The following is a 20,961-nucleotide window of genomic DNA, read 5'->3' on the forward strand; positions in this document are numbered from 1 at the left end:
GCTGAAAAGTTAACTCCGCTGACTTCCGAGCCAGCCATCAGCCATCTTTGTACTCCTCATAGAAGCTGTGTGATGACGTGCGCAATGTGAGTGTCCAATCAGAATTGGTTCACCGTCACATGGTTTTCCAAAACCCAATCGTAGGGCAGATTCATCTCACGTGAAAAGCCAAAGATCGTTTTCAGGAGTGATATGTTACTAGTTGGCCCGTTTGTGTGTACATACTATTGGGCTCCATGCGCCTTGCGCCATTACGCACAGGGATCAGTGAAAGCAGACGGAGTAGACTGAGAGCCTCTGATGACAATCTCACATGCTCAAACAAAGAGTGTGTAACTATCAGGATTGCTCCACTAGTTTGCATGTGAATGTTACTGGATAACTCTGTTGCTATTACCATGAAGACAAAAAAATGCATAGACCATTTTGTATATATTGTTCAAAATGTGCATTTGTGTTTATTGTTTGAACCTTTTTGTTGTACAGTCTTTCACACAAGACCTCAAATTACCTTCAGAAAGTGTCAAAACAGTTGTTTATTATAGTTTGCTGTGTATTTTGAATAAATGTGTGTAGAAAATTATTTTCCGCTTTACTTTTTCCTTCCTTATTCTTGATTGTAAACGTTTATTACACTTATAAAACACAACACAGGCATACATATTATGAAAGCACAGGTTGTCCTAAAAAAGAGACATAAAACTTGATTGTGGGATGCAGGGAGAGCTGTTAACAGCAGTAATAAAACATTTATGCCAGGCGAGTGAACTGTCTGTTGTGTGGGCCACTGAAGAGGAGGTACTGCTGGCCCACCACCACCAGATGGCGCCCTGCTTGAAGTGCGGGCTTCAAGCATGAGAGGGCGTCATAGCAACCGGGAGTGACAGCTGTCACTCGTTATCAGCACCAGCTGTCACTCATTCACATCACCACCACCATAAAGGCCGGCCTGCAACTCCACCTCCCCACCGAGAAATCAGCTACCATTCAGGTAACTTGTCTGCTGACTTACAAAGTAATAATCTGAACTTCTTTGCAGCCATTTTCCTGTGGTGTGTCCTTATCTGTGGGATTGGCGTTTGGTGTGGACTGCGACAGCTTCGCCTCACACCCCAAACCAGATAAGTGGTTAAACAGGAGCTGCACGAGTGTGTGATTGGAGGTGGAGGTGCTCCCTCCTAACTAAACACAGACTGTGGGATTACTGAGTGTGCGAACTCGCACTCATCAATACTGTTTCTGTTCTCTGCCAGCAGTACCGGGTCTGACTGCTGAAGATAGTGGCCACCTGGGGCGCAGGGCTTGGCGGCTCCAGTGTTCTTCAGATCCGTTGGTGGTGGAAGCTGTGTGGGATCCGGCTCTTCTCTCACCAGACGTCTTCTATCGTCGAGCCTGCCCACACGTCACCTTGTGTATAATTGACATTCCACCATATTGTTATTGTCTGTACTTCGTTGTGCGATTCACAACATTAAATTGCTACTTTTTGGCTTATCCATTGTCCGTTCATTACCGCCCCCTGTTGTGGGTCCGTGTCACGACACTTTCACAACACTGTCCAAAAAATGCCCTCAGACCCCAGAGGGTTAACCCTCAACCAAAATATGATGTCTTTGCTGGACGTACAGGTGCAGATGGCTGTCTAACATCCAAGTTATCTCCAGAAATAACAATTTGCTCTTTACAGGTGTTTGCCGGACATCTATTTCCGTGCTATGCTTGTCATCATTTCCCAAACTGCAAACTGGCAGGCAACATGAGACAACGCTTGTCTTTATGCGCATTCTTACATTGTATAACAGGATGAAACTCCGCAACAGCTTCAGACGAGCCAAAATGAATGCTAATAGGTGTGCTAACCAGCCCGACTCTACAGCTATATGGAGTAAGATCTAACAGCGGCTATGGGAACAAGCTAATCTTTTGAAGACATGACCCAAAGATAGACAAGGTAGACAAGGGGGAGGTGATGTGTTAAGTGGTTAAGTGTTGGGTTTCAGACCGGAGAATCCTCATTTCAAAACCCAGCCAGACCAGAAAATTGCCAAGGACCCTTGGGCAAGGTCTTTAATCTGCTAGTTGCTCCAGGTGTGTGGTGAGTGCCTTGCATGGCAGCACCCTGACATCAGCGTGAATGTGAGCGATAATTGTAAAGCACTTTGAGCTTCTGATGTAGATGGAAAAGTCCTGTATAAATGATGTCCATTTACAACAAATGCTGCAAATGTCTGCTAGATGTTGATTTATTAATTTTTTTTGGTGACAGCGGTTTTATTGAAGATGTATATTCATGCTGGTGTTTGTTGCCGTACCTTGTTGCGGGTGCCTTCCACAGCCACAGCAGCATCTTACTGTGGCTTCATGTGCAGAACCAATTTCAGCTCCTGCCAAGACTGAATTACCAGCGCTAATCCCACAGGCTGAAGCAGACGATCTTACGTCAGAAAACAAAGGCTCATTTCCACAGTCTGATGGAGGTATAGACACACACACACACGGCAGAGATTTGCCAGTATCCTTGGGGTGCTGCCTGCCTGGGTTCAAGACTGGATGAAGGTACAGACATGAATTGTCAGGAAAAAATGATGAGAAAACACCAAAAACAAAGAAAGCAGCAGAAAATCTGGCAAAGTGTCAAGTTTGCTTGTCCTTTTTAAAAAGGCTGCTTTATGGAGCGAGATATAAAATCAACCACCAGCACCACACCTGACATCAAAGAAAATCTCCAAAACCTCAATAGGGTATAGAATAGAAGACAGGCATGGATTAAACATGACCATAGCTCAATGCAAAAACAGGTCCAAGCTGGTCAAAGCTGCTGCTCTCTTCCAAAGCTACTGTGCCCTCCAAAAGTATTGCAACCCTTTGTATTTCACACCTTTTAATTTGTTTATGTTGTTGTTGTTGTTCATTCGGCTGGAGAAACACACACAGCCGCTGGTGTTCCAAAGAGGTCTCCCATCCAAATACAAACCAGATCCTGCTCTGCTTAGCTTCTGAGACCTGACAGGATCAGGCTTACACAGAGCAGACCAGCACATTTGAATTTGTTTATGCCATTTCAAATACAAAATAATAATAATAATAATAATAATTTCTAAAATTATATTCCTAAAACTCAAACTGAAAGCAAATCTCTACAACTTGATATTATTAATTAAAAATATAAAAGCCAAGATGATGGGTTGCATAAGTAATGGGACACTTTGTTATAATACCTGTAAATAATCAGTTTTATTGCCAGTTTTCTTCAGACTAGTCAGGGAATGAACATTTCCAAGTCACTGAATATGTGTTGGACTTTATTTACATCAGTTATGAAGAAGTACAAACAGTATGACACTCTATGGTAAATCTGTGTGGAGTAGACAGTTCTCAAAAACTGAGTGACTGTGCAAGAAGGAGAAGAGTGAGGAAAGCCACCAAGACACCCAGACAACCCAGAAGAACTTATACACAGTAAAATCACCAGTGTGTAATTAACACTGACAGTGTTGAATTAACACTGCCTACCTACATATGGCCCTACTCTATTCAGACTGGGACCATATGGTCACTTCCAGCGTTAATTTAACACTAGTGATTTTATTGTGCAGGCTTCTGTGGCTGTGATTGGAGAATTTGTGCACAGTACATGTTTTGCATTTTGTATCACCACTTATGATGAAGTGGTATAGAGGAGGATTTTCTTTCACCAAAACATCAAATCTCGGCTGGCCACTCAGATGTACCTTCTGACAACACCAAAGAAGACATTGATTCTACAAACTGGACTAGTGGTTTCAGGTGAATATAAACACTGACGGAGCTGAAGCCGTGGAAACACATGACACTGGAAGTGTGAGTACATGATCAAATGTAGGATTTATTTCATTTATTTATTAGTTATAGTTTTCAGCAGGCTAATGAATAATGATTACAAATCAAATCAAGTCTGGGAGTAAGTGCTGTTGCACATCCACAACACCGTGGAACTGCGCTGGGTCCTGGATGAACCACCCAGGCAGACAACTGGTCCATTCCAACATCTCTGCAATAACCATCTATCTGCTGGAACCAGGTGAAACATGGGCATCTCCTTGGCCTTCTCCAGCCACCGGGGGGTCCTCAACACTCAGGCACCTGTATGCTGTATCATGCACAAAGAAACAGGCCACATGGCCAGAATGTCGTAGCTAACATTCCATCACAGTGCAAGTGATACACCTTATCCTATTCTCTCTTAGTAACCGCTCTTTTGATACAAAGTCAATCCAGTAGTACCCAAGGATCCTCTGCAAAGACCTAGTACCAAACATATCCAGTCATTGTCTTTGGTCAGTGGTTAGTGTCCAAGTCTCACAACCATACAGCAAGACAGGCAGCACCAGGACCCTAAAGACTTAATTCGCCTGCAAAGATATCGGCATCACCAAACACCTCTGTCTTGTGACCTCATGACTCCTTATGCTCTTCCCAAGCACATCTCTATCTCAAAAGTCCAGGACTTTTTTTTTTGCCAGCTTGCACTTGGCCGAGACGGACGTACTTTTCTCTTCTCCCTCCCTCCTTATCTTTCCTGCTTCTGTGGCGTGTTGTCTGTGAGGCTGCAGCTTTGCTCTTCTGAAAAACAACAAAAATGGATCTGTTAAAGTGGTCTCTGAACGCAATTGACACTATTTTTTCTACAAGACATTCGGGGGCGGAGGACCCGACATGTCCTGCCGGGACGCATGTGATGGGTTACGTGATGGACTCGTGGAGGACATGGCAGGTCATGTGCCTTTACATGCTTTCTGTGGAGGACATCGAAGATGTGTATATATTTGGCTTGGTGGTGACCGGCTTTCTGCTGTGTGGAGCAGGCATGGCGCTGGTTTACCGGAAAATCAAGAAAGTGGAAGCAGCTTTGATTGGGCCTTCCAGGCTGCCCTACATGATTGATTCGATTGGGAAGTCAGTGGCTGCGCAGCGGATGTTAACCGCACGCTGGAAAACATCTCGGGTAGGATTGCAGCTCTGGAAACCCACTTTGACCGTCTGTGAAGACCACATTCTACATTCAGATGCATTGAGAGCCACTCTGTTCTCAGAACTGTGGAATCTTTCAGGCGTCTGCTAATCTGGTTATTCATTTGGCCTACCCAACACAGCTGCACTTCAAGGTCGCTGTGATAAAAAACCTCCTCAGAAGATCAACACTTAAGCCTCGCTCCCTGGTCATCCCCCCTCCCCTCAGCTTCTCCAGCTCTGACATTGACTGTGGACAGTGGACTGCTCAGGGCTGAGCCCCTCCCCCTCCAGGATTGTTGGACAAGGCCGTTGACGGTGCCAAATAGGCTGCCTCCGGAGTGTTCTGATAAACTGGACCTTCAAATCTCGGTTGTCATCCTGCATCCTTGTTTTGTCTGTGTGATTATTGTTTTCTGTGCTGATGGGGATTTTTTTCCTCATTGCTGCTGTGTAACACAGTGGCTATGAGGTTTTTTTTTTCTCCTTTTCCCTCCTGTTTTGCTTTTCAATATGCGTTTATGTACCGGGCCGGCCTATGTGTGTTGTGTGTTATGTGTGTGTTGTTTGTTATGGGTCGGTCTTGGTTTTCTCAGCCCTGGTGTTGACCAAGGCAGGGATGTACATCTGGAGCTGGTCCCCAGGCGCCTAATGGCGACTTCTGCTCCTACTGGCAATTAGGATGGGTTAAATGCAGTAGACACATTTCATTGTGCAGGGAACATGTTCTTCTGTGCATATGACAATAAAATTCTTTTGAATCCTTTGAATCCTTGAATCCTTGAACAAAAGAGACAAGAATCCCACTGCGGAGATAAGGGAATGACTCTACAAGTTCAACTCTTTCACAACATACAAACACACTTCTGATGGCTGAGTCCAGGAAGTCATTAAAAGCCTGGGCCTGTATCCACAAAGCAGCCTAAGGCTAAAAACAGCTCCTAGTGCCATTATTCGAAGAAAATTCTTTGGCATTTCTCAGAATTTTCCCTTGGTAAGATGAAAGTTGTCCGCAAAGCACCTTATGCCTTAAGAGAGCTCCTAATGCCTGGTTCACACGGCAAGATGATTAGGCCAATTTTGGACCAGAGCGTCCCCATCTGATAATCTTAAGGATGCTCCGACTGTCATATCAGATATTTCTGCCGTGTGGTGTGTTAAGAGCACTCTGATCTGTTTGGAGAGACATCAGGAGTAGGGATGGTATTGATAAGATTTTATTGATATCAATGCCATCATCGATTCTGCTTATCGATCCGATTCCTTATCAATTCCCTTATCGATACCTCTTGTGAATTTTGTACTAAAAGTAGGCTTTACAGGTTTTCTATGTTTTTCATTGAGTCTTAAAGTAAATAAATATGAAATTGTTCATTGTATCCTTGATCTCTGGACATAAATAAAAATAAACAAAAAGGTGTTTTGCTTTGAAGTTATTAATTCCGACTAGATTCTATCATTCTAACTTGACTCGGCAGAGAGCCACACAGCATTTGGGGCTGTGTGAACAGAACAGTTGACAATTCTCGTTTCTTTCTCCCAACAAGACAGGAGTCCCAGTTGCTAACTTTAATCCACACAAAAGTGACTCACAATTTCACATATTCAGGGATGAAAGTGGTGGAAAAACAAAAAAAGCTGAAACCCAAAATTACCCCCCAACACCACCTGCATGAAAATGTTTGAATTCTAGAAGCTCTGAAATGCAATCTGGGACTATTCCAGACGATAAACTGCAGTGAGTGCAGCATCCATTTAGTGAGAAAAAAAAAAAAAACTTTCCTTATTCAAATTCATTCCAGTAGTATTCTGCTCTTACTAGGATGCAGCAGTTTTCTAGTTTGGCAGATAGTTCTGGAGGAAATCACTGAAGAAATTAACACATTGACAATATGGTTTGACCGAAACAAACTGTCATTAAACTTAAATTAGACAGGGATGAAATGGAGGTGTAAGAGTCACTAGGTGTTCACAGGAAACATTTATTTCTGTATGTATGTATGTATGTATGTATGTATTTATTTATTTATTTATTTATTTATTTATTTATTTATGTATGTATGTTCATTGTTAGTTGGTTTTATATTTTTTGTTGTGTTTTTATTCAAGTTGTTTTTGTCTCTTTCTCTAAAATTGTATATAATCATTAGATTAGTTATCATTACTATTATTGTTGTGCTTGCTATTATTAATATATAAACAAAAATACATTTAAAAAATATTACAATTTGTAATACATTTGACTCTTAATGCTTAATGCTAACTTAACATTGTAAATGCCATAGACATGCTAATGTGTTAGCATCGGTCCCGTTTTTAAATGATAAAATACATCTATCAACTGTTTCAGAAGACCATAACAAGTCGGTTTAACATAAAAAAGGTAAATAATACTCACAGCCATATGCTCTTTAGGGTTTTAGCGGGGGAAAGCGAAAGAAAAACAACAGGTTGGAATGTCTTGGCCTGATTTTGCAGCGTGTGTGGTGTCCCCCGAACACAAACAAGCACGCAGCCTGCTGAATGTGATGTGCAGCCAATCAGAAAACGAGGTGACGGATGCACGGAGCGAAATCTAAAATCAAAACGGCTGACATTCTTAACGTGACTTAACGCATCTGAATAGGTTTCTTAATAATGTGTGTTGGTGCGTGATATGCGTGATTTTCATGGAGCATGTTTTTGGCTGTCAAAAAATCTTCCACGAATGTCACGCACCAGTCTCATTTCGTCTCATGTCGTGGAGGTCGCAACTGAGCGCGTTGATCCGTCTTGATTAGTGGTGATCCTTAACCCTCTGGGGTCCGAGGGCATTTTTTGGACAGTTCACTCTCCTGGCATAAATGTTTTATTATTGCTGTTAACAGCTCTCCCTGCATCCCACAATCAAGTTTTATGTCTCTTTTTTTCAGGACAACCTGTGGTTTTAGAATATATATGTTTTTGTTGTGTTTTATAAGTGTAACAAAGGTTCAATAATAGGCAAGGAAAAAAATAAATAAAATAATTTTCCACACACATTTATTCAAAACACACAGCAAACTATAATGAACAACTGTTTTGACACTTTCTAAAGGTAATTTGAGGTCTTGTGTGAAAGACTGTACAACAAAAAGGTTCAAACAATAAACACAAATGCACATTTTGAACAATATATACAAAATGGTCTATGCATTTTTTTGTCTTCATGGTAAAAGCAACAGAGTTATCCAGTAACATTCACATGCAAACTAGTGGAGCAATCCTGATAGTTACACACTCTTTGTTTGAGCACGTGAGATTGTCATCAGAGGCTCTCCGTCTGCTCCTGCTTTCAATGATAGCTGTGTGTAATGGCGCAGGGCGCACTGAGTATGTACTAATAGTATGTACTCACTGCAGAACCCAGGGGGCTATTCAAACAGGCCAACTAGTAACATATCGCTCCCTGCTTTGGCTTTTCACGTGAGGCAAATCTGCCCTACGATTGGATTTTGAAAAGCCATGTGACGGTGAACTAATTCCGACTGGATACTCACATTGGGCACATCATCACACAGCTTCTCTGAGGAGTATAAAGATGGCCGATGGCTGGCTCGAAGGTCCGCGGAGTTAACTTTTCAGCAAAGAAAAAAAAAGGAAGTTTCTATCTCATATCATTCAAAAGTTATTTATAATTTAGTAAAGCTTGGTCTTAGCTGTCGTATACGACGCGTCGACCCCAGAGGGTTAATAGAGCATGACAGCGTTCATCTCTGATGTGTGCACAATTAAACCCTGCTGCACCGCATTCAGTTTCATTGCTGCAATATGCAATAAGAAGGACAGTGACACCAATTCGGCCAAAAGTTTCCTTCCAATGCTCATCATTGCACTCCTGCAGGTGTTCCACCTGCTGCATGTGCTTGATGTTTGGGAAAATGGGCGAGACGAGAGCTGTGTGGAGCCACACATCTGGCTCTCTCCATCTCCTCCTCTCTGCACCACTCCATGGCACAGAGCCCAACTAAGCATGCAGTCACAAAGTTCTTCTGCTGTGGATTTTGAGGAGCGATCTGAATTGTTCAGCAACTGATGGTTGGATGAAAATGGGAGTATGTGTGGAGACAATTCGCCTCATTCACAACATGACAGAACTTAACAATGCGCTGTTACGTGCAATAGCGTGCAACAACGTGGAACATTATTCTTGACCATGTGTAATGGTTCCTGATAATTCTCCAACAACATGTGCCTTTAATCATAATGTGTGGTAACATGTTGCAGCAGTTCCTGAGGACACCTGACACCTCTGCCATAAATTATCACATTCATGATCAGCGGCCAAGAATGTATACTTCGTGGCATTCGTGACTTGCCGTTGTTATGTGTAAGCGCAGCTTCATGGCACACCAGAAAGTGCGGTGGCCATGCTGTCTCCACTCCTTTAAAGAACGCCTTTTCTTTTTCTTTTTGTATCATTTTTTTCTTTGTTGTAAATAGTCCACAAACTATCTCTGTTTGTTTAATCTGAAGTCACGTTTAATCTCGAGAGATTTTTCGAGACCTATCTGACTTGGGAATATTCGTGTGTGGTGTTGTCTTTACCGTGTGGCTGCACACCACAAGCTGTATGACCAAAACTGTTAGATCTATGATTTTTTTTTATCGCCATGTGTGTGGTATCTCAGATATTGAAAACCTACCGACAATCTTGCTGTGTGAACCCAGCTTAAGGTGCAAACTGGTAAAAGTAGGGAGTAGGACTTTTGAGAAGCCTAAGCGTGTCTTAAGCAGAGAAAATAGCAAAAAAAAAAAAAAAAAAAAAAAACGGCAGACGAAGGGCAGGTCACACGAAACGTTACATTTTGTTTAATAAAATTATTTCTGTATTGGACCACTGTGGCTGTGCGGATCATTTGGTCTTTAAAAAAGGCAGAGGAAGCAAAGATATTCTCCGTATTGTTTAGGTTCTTGTTATCATATACACACTGTTATTATTATTATTAATAATAATAATTTTGGTATTTTCTTTTATTATTGCATTTATTTTAATTTGATTTTAAATGGACCACAATGGAAATAAGTGTTTTCACTTTCTTGTGTCATACATGTATTTGTGTACAGTTATATTATGTACTCACAATGAACATACTAAATAAACTCACACATGCACTCTTTTCATACACTCAACAAAAATATAAACGCAACACTTCTGGTTTTGCTCCCATTTTGTATGAGATGAACTCAAAGATCTAAAACTTGTTCCACATACACAATATCACCATTTCCCTCAAATATTGTTCACAAACCAGTCTAAATCTGTGATAGTGAGCACTTCTCCTTTGCTGAGATAATCCATCCCACCTCACAGGTGTGCCATATCAAGATGCTGATTAGACACCATGATTAGTGCACAGGTGTGCCTTAGACTGCCCACAATAAAAGGCCACTCTGAAAGGTGCAGTTTTATCACACAGCACAATGCCACAGATGTCGCAAGATTTGAGGGAGCGTGCAATTGGCATGCTGACAGCAGGAATGTCAACCAGAGCTGTTGCTCATGTATTGAATGTTCATGTCTCTACCATAAGCCATCTCCAAAGGCGTTTCAGAGAATTTGGCAGTACATCCAACCAGCCTCACAACCGCAGACCACATGTAACCACACCAGCCCAGGACCTCTACATCCAGCATGTTCACCTCCAAGATCGTCTGAGACCAGCCACTCAGACAGCTGCTGGAACAATCGGTTTGCATAACCAAAGAATTTCTGCACAAACTGTCAGAAACCGTCTCAGGGAAGCTCATCTGCATGCTCGTCGTCCTCATCGGGGTCTTGACCTGACTCCAGTTCGTCGTCGTAACCGACTTGAGTAGGCAAATGCTCACGTTCGCTGGCATTTGGCACGTTGGAGAGGTGTTCTCTTTACGGATGATGCGAAGGAAATGTGTTGCACTGCATGAGGCAAATGGTAGTCACACCAGATACTGACTGGTATCCCCCCAATAAAACAAAACTGCACCTTCTGAGGGGAGAACAGCAGCAGGCTATATGTGTCTGATGTGTCAGAAGAGGGTAAAACCCCTCTTCTGATGTGTCAGAAGAGGGGTTTTACGGTTGATAGCAGACTGACCTCTTATATGGTGGTGCAAGTAACCTGTTTTTGGTGCAAGTAATATGTGTTAGTAGCACCAGTCCAAGTGCAGTATAATTTCACGTGCACCACATGAATAATGAGAGCACAAAATAATGCATGTACTATTTCGAGCCCTGGTTAATGATGCAACAACATTAACCTGTAATTACTGTGGTTATACCTACAGCTGTCCCGTGACACCATGGAGGCTGCATCTGATCCCGCGTCTGAGGCAGAGTGACTCCATGGATGCAGCCGAACATGACGAGGAAGTGGGGGCTGAAGGGCAGCTCTCACACATCGAGAGGGCCGCAGCACAGGCCTCAAGAGGTGCATGCCCCAGCAGAGGTGGCAGCAGCCGGCCGACAAAGAGGAGGCTCCAGGTTGCTGAGGGGGAGGCCTGCCTGAGGGAGATCGTAACAGCATGAAAGCCAACACACAGCTGTTGGCCCAGCTTGTCCGTGAGAGGCCGTCCACACCCAGGGAGGCCTTCATCACTTATGTTTCGGACACGCTGAGGGGGCTCCCCGAGCAGCAGTACAGCACAATGGTGCAGAAAATCAGCACCCTGCTGCACAACCCCAATGCCACCGTCTCCTCCCCGTCTGCCGAGCAGCCCACCATACACCCCGCCACACCTAGGCTGAGCCAGACCCTATGCGCACCTCTTGAGGGCCTGTACCAGCCGTACCCACAGTACCACCGCCCACAGCCACCCGCCTACCCCCCCTACCAGCCACCACAGCAGTTCCAGCAGCCACAGCCACCTTCCATCCCACCATACGTACCACCACAGCGCTTCCACTTGCCACAACCACCTACCCTCCCCCAGCACCTGCCAGGTAGCAGCAGTGCCACTGACCAGCCAGGACCACAGACACACACCATGGTGATGCAGGACCATTACTAATGCACATGATGTCACAGTGATGCATCCACCAGGCCCGATGTAAGCTACAGCGGTGAGCAATCATCCACCAGGCCCGATGTAAGCTACAGCGGCGAGCGATCATCCACCAGGCCCGACGCAGACTACAGCAGCGAGCAGCTACCGACAGGCCCGAAGCAAGCTACAGAGGTGAGCCATCATCCACCAGGCCCGATGCAGGCTACAGCAGCGAGCCATCATCCACCAGGCCCAACGTAGGCTACAGCGGTGAGCCAGCATCCACCAGGCCCGACGCAGGCTACAGCGGCGATCTAGCTTCCACCAGATCTGACGCAGGCTACAGCGGCGAGGCAGAATTCATCAGGCCCAACGCAGGCGATAGCGGTGAGCCAGCTACTGAGTTAGCCGAGAAGTAGGTTAGCAAACAAACTATTTGTGTCCAAAGATGCCATCGAAGAGAAACCTTTCTTTGGAGGAGTGTGACAAAATCAGAAAGTCACTTGATACTTTAACGGAAGATGTTGCTTTAATCCGTCAGGACCAAAAGAGAATCATTGCACTTCTGGATGAAGTGACGCAATTACGAGATGAAAATAAGGAAAAGAACAGGAGGATCACAGAGCTTGAAAGGAAAGTTGATGAGTTGGAACAATATACAAGAATGAAAGATATTGTAATCACGGGGTTTAAGATCAAACCCAGGTCGTATGCTCATGCGGTGATTGCGAATAACAAACAGAATGAGCCCAGTGAGGAAGAGTTGAGCTCTATTGAGCAACAGGTAGCAGCCTTTCTCAATGTGCACGATATTTCACTGGATGTAAGTGATTTGGAAGCCTGTCACACATTACCGAGAAGAAGACGAGAGGACGTGCCAGCCCTGATATTACATTTTGCAAATCTCAAGAAAAAGATTACCTTAATTAAACAAAGAAGAAAACTGAAAGGTACTCTGTCTATATGAACGATCACCTGACACGGAAAAATGCCAAAATTTGTTGTGTGGGCCGCTGAAGAGGAGGTACTGCTGGCCCACCACCACCAGAGGGCGCCCTGCCTGGAGTGCGGGCTCCAGGCACCAGAGGGCGCTGCCGCCTCACAGGAGCAGCCAAGGTGACAGCTGTCACCTATCAACCGAGACAGCTGACATCCATCAGCAGAGGGGTATATCAGCTGGACGGCATCTCCACCTCATTGCCGAGATATCGCTCTACCAAGGAGGTAACGTATCCAGCCCACGAATTGTTTTCTGACCATTGAATACTTTTGCCTTTGCACAGGAAGAGAGAAGAACAGCAGGAGACTGTATTTTGGGATAAGTACTCACATTCCTGCACTACAGTGTTGTTGTTGATTAGAGGTGGAGGTGGTGTTTCCACCCTACGTGTTGCTGGGTGCAGCTGCACCCACATCTGACTGTTTCTGTTCCTCGCCAGCAGTACCGGATCCGACGAGCGGAGGCAGTGGCCACCTGGGAGTTCGGGACTTGGCGGCTCCAGTATTCCCGGGGTTCGGTGGCGGGGAAGATCGGGTGGTTCCGGTTCGACTCGGACAGACGTCTCCTATCGTCGAGCCTGCCCACACGACACCATTGGAATTGGTTATAACCACAATTGTAATCTGTTGTGTTTGTTGTGCGTATTCACAACAGTAAAGCTTTGTTATTTGACTTCCTCCATTGTCCGTTCATTTGCGCCCCCTGTTGTGGGTCCGTGTTCCTACACTTTCACAACAAAAATTGCCAGAAAAGCCAGACACCTGAGGAAACTAAAAAAGATCCAAAGCACTTGGGTAAATAACTGTAAAGTCTTTATTAAGCTCAATGGTTCACCGGAGGAGGCTAAGGTGTTGGTGGTTAAGAACCTCAGTGACTTAGATATTTATGAGGGGACGTCTACTACTACTACTACTGCTACTACTAGAGATTTAGTTACTGGTGAATTTTGAGCCTTTGATGAACACAAAGACAAAGATGAATCAAGAGATGGTAATTCTTGATCGATTATTACTAATAGTATAGAATTCATTTTTATTAAAAAAAAAAAGATGAGTACAGATTCAGAATTATATCAAAGGACAATGCATTTGGAGCAACTGAATCTATTTTCATATACTGATTATAATTTTCAAGACTTAGAAAATGAACTAGACCCGGATAATACTTTTTACTCTAATGTTGATTCTAAATATTATACTGTTGATGATTTTCTACATGCTATGACAATGAAGGAAAAACTGTCAATTATCCACTTTAACTGTAGAAGTATGTATGCTAATTTTAATGTTATCAAAGAATATATACAGCAGTTTGCACATCCATTTAGTATAATTGATTTGTCAGAAACTTGGTTTAATGAGGACAAAGGTATTGACTTTGAAATAGAAGAATATGAACTTAAGTATGTTAATAGGAAAAATAAAATAGGTGGAGGAGTGGCACTATATATTCATAATAGCATTAGGTTTAAATTAGTAGAGGATATGACTCTGGCTATAGATAATGTTTTAGAAGTTGTTACAATTGAAATCCATAATGATACGGAGAGAAATGTAATTGTGAGTTGTTTGTATCGGTCTCCAGGAACTGATGTAGAATTATTCATTGACTGTGTAGGAAAAATATTTTCAAAGAAGGAAAATAAAACTATGTTTATATGTGGAGATTTTAATATAGATATACTAAATCACACAAAGCACAAATGGACCAATGATTTTCTTAATATGATGTTTGGCATGAGCCTTTATCCGACTATAACTAGACCTAACAGGGTAACAGATCACAGTTCCACTTTAATTGATAACATCTTCACAAATAGCACTATGAATGACATTACAGGCGGCCTAATTGTCTGTGATATATCGGACCATCTACCAGTGTTTATTATATATAACAATAAAATTACAGATTGTAGAGGGAAAAAACACATCTATAAACGGGTTTGTTCAGAGGAAGCAATTAAATCCCTGAACAATGATTTAAATTCCCAGGATTGGAACTTATTGTGAGAAAGAGGTGGACACACACTGTCCAATTAAGAAATATAGTTGTAACGTCCTTGGATGACCAAAAGTCTACAGAATGCTTGTAGAATGAAAAATAGTCTTTACAAAATATTTATTAAATTGAAAACTAAGGAAGCTGAAAGAAAATATAAGCTATATAAAAATAAACTAACAGAGCTATTAAGAACTAGTAAAAAATTATATTATAGAAAACAACTGGAAAGGAATAAATGTGATACAAAAAAGGTTTGGGGAATATTAAAAGATCTTATGCAGCATGGAAGGAGAAAAACAATATATCCAGATTATTTTATTGAGAAGGATAAAGATAACTATGAGATGAGTGAAACTGTAAATCATTTTAATGATTTTTTTGTTAATATTGGCCCGGATTTGGCCAATAAAATTTCTGGTAAAGGTCCTGATTCTCCAATACTTATTAAGAGAAATAGAAATTCATTTTTTTCTCTCTCCTGTAGATGAACTTGAAATTATTACTATTGTTAGAAAATTTAAAAGTAAATCTTCAACTGATTTTCAAGATATTAATATGATACTGGTTAAAAACGTAATAGAAAGTATTGACAAACCACTTGTATATATTTGTAATTTATCTTTTATAACGGGAAAATTTCCAAGCAAAATGAAAATGGCTAAAGTTGTCCCTCTATTTAAAAGTGGAGATAAACACATTTTTTACAAACTATAGACCAGTTTCTTTACTCCCACAATTCTCTAAAATGTTGGAAAAGCTATATGATAATAAATTAGAGTTATTTATTGGAAAGTATGAAATTCTTAATGAATGCCAATATGGTTTTAGGAGTAAGCAGTCCACTTCAATGGCAGTAATTGAAACCATAGAGGAGATAACCAATACTATAGAGAGAAAGAAATATGCAGTTGGCATTTTTATAGACTTAAAGAAAGCTTTTGATACTCTTAATCATTCAATTTTGATTAAAAAATTAGAAATGTATGGTGTTAGGGGAGTTGCACTGCAATGGATACAGAGTTACTTAATGGAGAGAAAGCAGTTTGTGAAAATGGGTGAGTTTACATCAAATAACTTGGAGATTTTATGCGGAGTACCCCAAGGTTCAATTTTGGGAGCAAAATTATTTAATTTATATATAAATGGCATACTTAATATATCCAAAGTGATGAGAATGATTTTATTTGCGGATGACACAAACATATTTTATGCAAATGAAAATTATAGTGAACTTACCTGTATTATTAATGAGGAATTGAATAAACTAAAAAGTTGGATGGACACAAATAAATTATCTTTAAATCTAGATAAAACTAAAATAATGTTTTTCGGAAATTACAAAGTAAACTCTGAGATAAAGATATGTATAAATGGTGTTCAAATTGAAAGAGTATCAGAATGTAAATTTCTTGGTGTAATAATAGATGAAAAAATAAGTTGGAAAAAGCACATTAGATATATACAGAGTAAAGTTTCCAAAAGTCTTGCAGTTATTAATAAAGTTAAATATTTGTTGGAGCATGATGCACTTCGAGTGTTATATTGTACATTGATTTTGCCTTATTTAACTTACTGTATAGAAGTATGGGGTAACAACTGTAAGAGTTCACTTCATCCCCTCGTTATATTACAAAAATGCGCAGTTAGAATTTTGCATAAAGTAGGATATCTAGACCACACAAATGAATTGTTTATCAGGTCAAAATTATTAAAAATGACTGATTTGGTAAAGTTTCATACTGCATTACTAATGTTTAAAGCCAATAAAAATGAACTGCCATGTAATATACAGAAACTGTTCTGTAAGAGAGAAGGACAGTATGGATTGAGGGGATGTGGTAACTTTATAGCAAATTATGTAAGAACTACTCTGAAAAGTTGGTGTGTGTCAGTATGTGGAGTTAAATTATGGAATCATTTGGATAACCACATTAAATTGTGTGGAAACATTTATAAGTTCAAAAAGAAATATAAAGAAATTATGTTAGCACAGTACACAAACGAGTAAAAATGTTAATAGAGTTAGTAAGAAGTGTAGACGATTGCATAGACATTGAACAGTACTTGGTGTATGACATTATGTCAGTAATGATCAGGGTGCAAGACTATTTGTAATTGCTTAGAAGGTAAAAATGTGTTAAACTTTAAATGAATTGAAAATAATGGAATGCCATTGATGCAATTGTTAGTACCTAACTATATTCTAATGTAGATATAAAATGTAAATGTAAAATGTAAATATGAAATTGTTCTATTCTGTTTAGTTATGTTATTTTCTGATTTCTATCTTATTTGAGTGTATTTAACTGTGGATGGTAATGGGTGTACGGTGTACGGGGTGGGCGTTTACAAGCTTTTGCTTCAGCCCATGCCCTTTCGGCTGCACCTAATTTGAGAAACTGAGTTATTGTTGTATTTTTCTTTTGTTTGTTTTTTATGTATGTTAGTAAGAGTTTATGTTGGTATTTTGTTTTGTTTATGAGCGTGCTGAATAAATTCATTCATTCATTCATTCATTCATTCATTCATTCATGCACACTTCACATGCACTGTCCACAGTCCAGCAACACATATATATCACAAGGTATGGATTTTGGGTATCAATACTGTCAAGTGATGTGGTGATCAATAGATGCAGTCAACATCCAATGTTACAAACTGCCACTGACTACATCAGGGGGGTGGTGAACTGTACCGGTATGTCGTCCATGTGTAAGGGTCTGTCCTTATACCAGGTCCACCATCCTGTCTTGCCAGGCCACAGCACCAGCAGGTGAGTTGCACCAGTGTTTGATTAGGTTCCGCTGCAGCTTGGCAGCTTTGGACGCCCTGTTGGGTGCCTGGACATCCACAGTGTCATCCAGGTTCCGGCCCCTCCTCCATTCCCCTGGCACCATTTGCCCATCTTGCAGCTGTTGGTCCAACAGTGTGTTCTGCAGGACTGGGTAGTGGGTCCGCATTAGGTTGTGTAGCAGCACACATGCCCTCACAATGAGGCGCACTGTGTCCACATGGTGCTGCATGGTGGTAAGCAGTACCTGGAACCAATTGGCCAAGATTCCAAATGCAGTCTCCACCACCCGTCGTGCCCTTGACAACCTGTAGTTGAAGATGCACTCCTCCCTGCTGAGGTTCCTGGAGCTGTAAGGCTTCGTCAGGCATCATCACCCACAACGTAGTAGGGCACGTCCTGTGTGTCATTGGGCAGGGGGTCTGGATGTGGCCACCCAGTGATGTCACCGTGCTCTAGACCGTGCCTCAGCTCACTGTTGTTATATATCTGGGCATCTGATGCAGCACCACAACCTGACACGTCCACCCAGAGGAACATGTAGTCAGAGCTGACTAGGGCAAGCAATATGATGCTGAAGTAGCCTTTATAGTTGTAGTACTGTGAGCCTGTATTGGGTGGAGCTTTGCATGCCACATGTTTGCCATCTATGGCAACGATGGTGTGGGGGAAATTCCACTGCTGCAGCCACCCATCGGTAATGTGGCGCCATCCTGCTTCGGTGGTGGGGCAAGTCGTCCAAGTACTCCCCCACTATGGCCTCACACACCTCTCTGATGACCTTGCTCAGTGTGTTATGTGGCACTCTCCAGGCGTACTGCATGTCCATGTATGTTGTGCCTGTGGCCAGGTGGCACAGGTTTAATGCCACCTTCAGGCCTGGTTCCAGGTTGGGTCTGCAGTTGGTGCTTGGCCCAGTCAGTCTGAGTGTGAGCCGGTTTACCAGTTCGTCAAACATGTCAGGGGGCATTCGCATGAAATTGCGGAAGGCACGTGGGTCCTCGTTCCGCAACTCCACCAACAGCCTGTTGTAGATGCCCAGTTCCGGTCTCCTGGCAATCCATGGCCTCCCCCACACAGCCCTCTGTGCCGTTCTGCTCCTCCTCCTCCTCCTCTGCAGCACATGCAGGAGCTGGGCGAGTTGCATTGTCTGCTGTTGGATGGCAGCGACTGTCATGGCACGTCTTCAGCGATCCATATCTGTGTCTGTCAGTATCCACAGCTGGGCTGGTGCTGGCCAGCATTTATGTGTTTTGTAATGCATCTGCGTATGATCGCATATCGGCTGCACAGCGGCCGTGATGCACTCGCTTCATCCTCCTAAGGGCCCTGTCTCACTGGCGTTTAGGAGGATTTGCGCATGAAATGAGGAGACAAAAGCTGAGCATCCGCAACAAAGGTGGGCGGAAATGACAAATGTCCCGGGGTGGATCAGCGAATACATGAGGAAGAAAAGTGGATATAACAGGGAACAGAAGCGAAGGCGACCGCGGAGGCGCCCCCATGAGGGGCACAGTGGCCATGATGCACTCGCTCCATCCGTGCCCACTCTGTCTGCATGTGCGACATACCATTTGCAACTGCGATGTGGCCGTGCTGGGCACGCGTCATATCTGTTTTGCACGCTATCCCGGTCCACCGCCAAGCCGCGCCAACCCGTTGGTTGCGGATATCAGCGGATGATAGGGAATATGCAGCGCATTGGTTGTGTATGTCCTGCATATGTCTTCAGTATGAGTTCAGGCAGTGATGCGGATCTCATCCGCAGCAGGATTTTTGAGCGGCTCAAAAATCCTGGCTGCGGACATGCTGCCTCTGTGGATGATCACGGACGTGTTTGGATGGCGGCCGACTCATACAGGAATGTTACACGGTTATTGCGGTTGTTTGGCGGATGTGGGCCACTTTTGTGCGCATTCCATCCACAAATCCTCCTAAACACTAGTGGGACAGGGCCCTAACCGCCAGTGGGACAGGGGCCTTAGTACGATTCAAGAAACTACTCAAAAATAATATCATGTCTAGGTATCATAAAAATAACAATATGATTTGATTTATAGGGAATGTTTAAATTAGAAATGGGTACGTATGTGTATATTTGAATGTATGTAGGTGCATGTATGTGTGTATGTATATATATGTATATATATGTGTGTGTGTGTGTGTGTGTGTGTAGGTATGTAGGTATATATATATATATATATATATATATATATATATATATATATATATATATATATATATATATATATATATATATATATATATATATATATATATATATATATATTGAATATTGAAGTGTATATCTGTGTGTTGATATGTAGTGTGTTGTGAATTTATGTTTATGTTATTATGACTGTTATAATTGTTGGACTTGTACTAGCAGGGGTGGGCGTTGACAAGCTTTGCTTCTGCCCACACCCTTTCAGACTCCCAGGCTTTGTTTATATATTATTCATGTTATTTGTATGTTTTTGTTCTTTCAGATTTGTGTGTGTGTGCCGAATAAATTCATTCATTCATTCATTCATTCATACTAGGTCTCTTCAGAGGATCTTTGATTTGGTTAATTGTTTAATTCTCCCTTTGTGTTAAGCCCCCATCACACATAGCAAGAATGTGCAGGAACCAGGCCGAAATGGCAAAAATTACCATTAGCGGACGCAGTCAGGAGGGAAAGAGGCGTGGTCAGCAGTGTCAGAACACATCCAGATTACCTTGTCCACACCTACACGATGGCATCCAAATCACATATAGACAACAGTTTAGATGACACATACTGCTGTCAGATGGCCATAAAAGGCGCTGAAGGGTGCCCAATGTCCAAACATCTACATGCCAAACACAGGACCGGAGTTTGGATTGGTTGGATTATCACATCAGATTTAATTTTTGCAGCCGGGGAAGTGATGTCGGTTGGATTGTCACATCGGATTTAATTTTTGCAGCCGGGGTGAGGCTTTTCACCACAGGCTGTGGTTTGGTTCCTGTGTGCTCTGCGCTGGAGGTGAGTTTCATGTTTAATAATCTTGTCACGGCCTGGGATACAGTTCCATGTCACAGCTCCTACAGAGTTTAGATGGTAATTATGTAATAATATGCATATTACAGTGGTGAGATCCGTTAAGCTCCATGCCTGATGTGCGCCATGACGCATTACTGTACATGAGACCATGAAGAAGTGCAGCGGCAC

The sequence above is a fragment of the Thalassophryne amazonica genome, chromosome 20 (assembly GCF_902500255.1).
Source record: "Thalassophryne amazonica chromosome 20, fThaAma1.1, whole genome shotgun sequence".
Lineage (NCBI taxonomy): Eukaryota > Metazoa > Chordata > Actinopteri > Batrachoidiformes > Batrachoididae > Thalassophryne > Thalassophryne amazonica.